Source organism: Taudactylus pleione, unplaced genomic scaffold (genome assembly GCF_031769625.1).
Source record: "Taudactylus pleione unplaced genomic scaffold, aTauple2 ptg000206l, whole genome shotgun sequence".
Classification (NCBI taxonomy): domain Eukaryota; kingdom Metazoa; phylum Chordata; class Amphibia; order Anura; family Myobatrachidae; genus Taudactylus; species Taudactylus pleione.
In genome coordinates, this window is record NW_028284608.1 from 8,713,961 (window position 1) to 8,719,960 (window position 6,000).

The following is a 6,000-nucleotide window of genomic DNA, read 5'->3' on the forward strand; positions in this document are numbered from 1 at the left end:
GGGGGCAGCACTGGATGGACTAATCTTCCAGCAGCTGCCAATCTCAGACGGACCTGCCGGCCCCTCTGCATCTTCGGATGTTCCTCCTCCAGTGTGTGCAGCCCGGCGTTAACCCCCATCCAGCGGCTACAGAGAGGCGCAGTCACTGGTGAATTCAGTACTGCTCCATTGTATACACATATGCATAGTAGAGATTTGCGCAGACCCCCGTGTTTTGTCTTGAAATCATCGTTATGTTTTGGATCTGGATTTCTTTAAAAAGTTATAAAAACACGCAGTCTGGGTCTGGTTGCGTTATGGCAAGGGGACCCCATGCTGTGTGTCTCTCTGCTATAGCACAAGCCCCCCTGCTGGTTATTGGAAAATAGGGGGAACTCCGTACCATTTTGTCACCCTATTTTCCAGTACAGGACCAGGCTCTGAGGTCCAGGGCTGGTTATGGATTTGGGGGTAGGAAGACCCCAGACATTTGAATTAACCAGCAGCGGCTCCTGCTCTCTTACCTGAGGGGTCTGCCGCTGCTGGCCTGGGTCCCAGCGTCTGCTCAATGAATCTGGTGGGCATCAGGACCTGTGCATGCGCATGAGCGGCGGTGGTGCTGCGCATGCACATACCTAACTCCAGCTTCTCTGGGCTGCATTGTTTGCAGCCCCGAAAAGTCCTGCAGGGCTGCCCGAAAGGCTGAGAAGCGGCTTCCACTGGAAGCCGCTCTCTGCTGATTGCAGACCTGACTGGCAGTCCCATGGGGGAGGAGACACCTCCCCCTGACTGTCTGTCTTCAGCGCGACTGGCAGGTGGCTCTTCCAATAGGAAGCCACCTCCAGTCACAGTGAAGCCAGTACAGTTACGGACTGCACTGGCTCACTGAACAGTGGCGGATTTTACTGGGGGGCTGCAGCCTCGCAGCCCCTAGGTAAGATCCGCCACTAGAATTAACTATTTATTTTCTATTTTTAACAGATACCGAAGTCTGCACAGATCAGTGTCAATAAACAGAATGTATAGGGAAATAGTTATGTGGGGAGTAATCACTTGGTCTTCCACTTATAGGTCATCAGTGAACTCATCGTTACTAAGGAAACGACTGTTTTGTAGTTATGTGAATGGAAATAAATATACCTAGTAGCTGCTTTAGGATGACAATCTTAGGTCCTGTCAGCGGAGCAGTTGTGGGACCTGTGCTAATCAGTTTCTTCAAAAGCTCTTCTTTCCGAAAATGTTATCTACAAAGGCACCTGGAATATTCTACTATCACAATACTTGGGAAGATGAATGTGAATGCTGATGCATGAAGCACCTAAAGGAAGTTGTATACTATTAGGCAATTCTCACATGCTCCTGCCATATGTTATACAGTACAGTACATAAAAAAAGTAAAGGCAAGAACATTTTTTACTGGCAATTTAAACTAAGAACATAAAGAGACACAAACAGACACACAGACACACACGCTATGCGCTGTATATTGTATAAAATTGTATCTACTGGAAGATTATGTGTCACATCCAAGGAATACAATGGTAAACAATCTAAAAAATGAGCAGACCCAATACATTTTTCATACACAGATGCACCTATTTGCTGGGCATTGCTACAGTATATTGTGTGGCTGTGGTTACACTGGTGCACCACTGCCAATGCGGAAGCCTTTCTGTGCCTCTTTGGAAGGCCCAGGCCCTGGTACTTTGCACCAGGGGCTTGCTGGCACATTTTAACCTGCAGGGCTTTCACACAGCACAGCACAGTAAGCTAACTAGCCAGCTCGTGCAAAGTGAAAGTGAAATACTATATTTGGGCTCCCAGTTCCACCAATAAAACATACAATTTAATAGATGAAAAATGTAAATAACATAAACTTTAAAAAACACACCCTCTGGTTATATTGCAATGGTTGCTCCTTCGGTCAGGCTGCAGGAGGTGCAGCTCCCTGCAGCCTGACCGGTGCCTGGTCACGCAAGAAGCCCTGGTAATCAATGTCGTAGCCCGGGATTACCATCGCAATCCTCGTTCCTCCCGGAAAATGGGGGTGACACACCACCGCAGGGGTGTATCTAGGGATCCAAGCGCGACTGGCATTGTAATGGACTGGTGTCCCCCTCCCCCCCCCTATGCAGTGCCCCCAGTAGTAATCCCCCCTATGCTGCATTGCCCCTAGTAGTAGTCCCCCCTATACAGTGACCCCAGTAGTAATCGCCCTATGCTGCATTGCCCCCAGTAGTAGTCCCCCCTATACAGTGCCCCCAGTATTAGTCCCCCTATACAGTGCTCCCAGTAGTAGTCCCCCCTATACAGTGCCTCCAGTAGTAGCCCCCCTATACATTGCCCCCAGCAGTAATCCCCCTATGCTGCATAGCCCTCAGTAGTAGTCCTCCCTATACAGTGCCCCCAGTAGTAGTCCCCCTATACAGTGCCCCCAGTAGTAGTCCCCCCTATACAGGGCCTCCAGTAGTAGCCCCCTATGTTACAGTGCTCCCAGTATTAGTCCACCCTATACAGTGCCCCCAGTAGAAGTCCCCCCTATACAGTGCCCCCAGTAGTAGTCCCCCCTATGCTGCATTGCCCCCAGTAGTAGTCCCCCCTATACGGTGCCCCCAGTAGTAGTCCCCCCTATACAGTGCCCACAATAGTAGTACCCTCTATGCTGCATTGCCCCCAGTAATAGTCCTCCCTATACAGGGCCTCCAGTAGTAGTCCCCCCTATACAGTGCCCCCACTAGTAGTCCCCCCTATACAGTGCCCCCAGTAGTAGCCACCCCCCCTAAAGTGACCCCAGTAGTGGGCCCCTATCCAGTGCCCCCAGTTGTAGTCCCCCCTATACAGTACCCCCAGTAGCGGGCAACCCCCCATTAAGTGCCCCCAGTAGTGGCCCACCCTCTATACAGTGCCTCCCCTGCTGTGTCAGGCTTACACACACACAGAAGAAAAAAAAATACAACTTACCTGATCTCCACTCCTGACACGACCGCCGCTGTCCGCTCCGAGTCCCGGCTCTTCTCTTGCACTATGGGAGAGACGTCATGACTTCTCTCCCATCACCTGCAAGGACGGTTTTAGGGGCGGGCTAACAGGTCCATCGCCCGGAGTGCCGGCCCCTAGAGGGCGCCACGGAGTCCCATATAAAAACAAAACTGCCTGGTAAGTGCCGTGTCCTGTGTAAGTCAGCCCCAGGCGGCTCTCGTGTCAGAGCAGCTTCTGCCGGGTTAGACACAGCGACAGGGAGGTGACCGCTCACCATCATGATCTATGGTAGAGACTGCTGACTGAATGCTATATACCCTGATCTGTCAATTGCACTGGGTGAGTGAACAGCATGGCGCACCAGAGTAGAGCCCCTACAGCGTTGCATTGGTGCCCTGGGTGGGTGGGAAGAGAACAGGTGTGCTCTGTAGCTGTCTGTACCCAGTGTATTACTGACAGATCATTGCCAATGCTTGTTTGCCTCATGCTTCTAATTCAGTTAGCTACAGTAGCCTTCGGAAGTAAAGATGTGTCTGTCTGCAATATGCATAAGAGCACTAAGCCTTTGGTCCTACATAATTGTATTTCACCTAAATTCTATTTGCTAAAATAGTGTATGTGTGCGTGCAAGTGTGTGTGTGTGTGTATATATATATATATATATATATATATATATATTATATATATATATATATATATACATACATACATACATGTATGTACGTCTCAAAATGCAACATATTGCCTCTTTTCAATAATTTAGGAGTATTTGTTTTATTGCATGTCATACAGTTGTCACATGGTTTTAGCTTAGTTGCCTACCCTAAACGCATCTTGGGAGACTCCAGGTTCACTGTAGAGTTTCTACTGCGCCAGAAAGTTAAACAAAACCCCCAGATTTCCCACTGTACCAGTAACCGAATTGTCCATAGCTGGAGTTAGACACACCCTTTGGGCTGAGCATGACACGTCCCTGCCACAGCGCACCAAGCATTCTACTATTAACTAAAAGCTCCCTCAACCTACTTTTCAAAAGTAGGCAAGTGTGAGTGACAGGCAGCCTGTACCGAGCAGTGTGTGGCAGTTAGACCTCCACTGTGATACCAACGCTGGTGCATGTTCCCAGCATTCCTCCCCTGCTTTCTCCTCCCCTCTTTTAGGAGCCAGATGCTGGGCTACCAGTTTACAATGTGAGTGTGGTATGTATAGTAGTTATGCAAACTTGTAACTATATATGAATATATATGTACCTATGGATATGTGTGCATATGGGGCATTACAGTGTGGCATAATGTATAAGGGGCATTGCTGCGTGTGGCATATTATAGAGGGCATTACTGCATGTGGCATAATGTGTTATAAAGAGTATTACTGCGTGTGGCATAATGTGTTATAAAGGGCAATGTGTTATGAAGCGCATTATTGTCTAAGGCGCATTACTGCGCATGCCAATTATTCACTGTGAGGGGAGAGCTTGTGGGAAGCCCAGCACCTCCGTAAGTGCTGGGCACGCCACAAAGTGTGATGAATTGGGGGTGTTCCACAAGGATACGCCCCCTTTCCTGGGAATGCACGTGCCGAAGGTACGCCATCTGATAAAAAATAAACATATTTTTTCTTGGGGGTGAGGGGGGGCTGGGGGTGCTACTGGGAACTTTCGCCCTGAGCTCCACAATGTCTAGAACCGGCCCTGATCACCTGCTGTGGGGGGAGCCGGAAGTTGGAGCTCATGAGTGAGCTCCAGCTGGCTCCCTCCGTGGACGACGCAGCAGCCAATGAGAGTCTGTCTGACTCTCATTGGCTGGCTGCTATAACAAACACACAGCTGCCGCTGCTGGCCCGCTGTTTGTAAACTGTGTAGGGCAGACCGCTCTCACTGTGGTCTGCCCTACACTTGTGGGACCGGGGGACTAGTTCACCCCTTGGCTGCTGGTGGACACGACGCCCCCCTTTGGTCGGCGCCTCTGGTGAGTGCCATCCTGGCCAATGGGTAAATATGCCCCTACATCACCGTTTCCGAGAACGCTGCCCAGGAACGCCCATGCTCCACCCCCCAAATGCTGCAACATGTCAATCATGCTGCGGCTTGGGATGATCTACAGGCACAGGACCTGTTCTGTGCATGTGCAGGCCACTAGCCATCGGAGATGTACGCTAATCCAAATATGACTCAGGCCCATAGGCACAGCATTGGTCACAGATAATTTGATTATTGCAGTAACCTTATGGAGAAGCAGAAAGGCCGCATGAACTGAGACGCTGGTGCTACTTTCACTGCATACGGGATCGCAGATGCAGGCTGTAACGTGCCCTGATATCAGTTGCGACACGCCTGCGTCTTTCGCTGCTACTCCCCGTTGCCCTACCAAATGCTCTCTGCTTGTCGATCACAGTGCGAGTAAAAAGTTGCTGCGAGCGGCCACAGCAATGTACCTTGATGCATGCGCATTGCAACCCAGAGGCATGCGCAGATTGCAGTTATCGCTCAACTGTTTAAACATCGGAATAACGTAGAACCAGGCCCCAAGTCAGCAGCTACCATGACTGCACAACAATTGAACGCATTTGGCAGGACAAAATGTAAACTCACAAAGATCTTTTCTTGTTCGCGGGAAGACGAGGAAGAAGGGGGGGAGGTGTGTAGGAAGGAAAAATATTTTTTCTTGAAATGTTCCTGAACCAGGGCCCCTAACCTTGAAATTCAGACTGGCCATTTGCCTGGTTCTGTGGTTACCCCCAACTTGCAGGCTAGTTCATCCTGTAAAAAGAAACTGCATACCGAAATGTCAGTAAATATTTTTCTTTCCCCTATTCAGTTTACACTGATATTTATGTAAGCTTCTGGCTGCACGAAATCTACAAATCACAGATTAACCACAGTTTAACCCCTTTCCCTTTGAGTTAATAAACACCATTTTGAAGTAAACTGCAGGCAGTAGGGGCATTGTGGGCCCTATGTACCAAGCCCTGGAGAGACATAAAGTGGATGGAGACAAAGTACCAACCAATCAGCTTCTGTCATTTTACAGGCTGTGCTTGAAA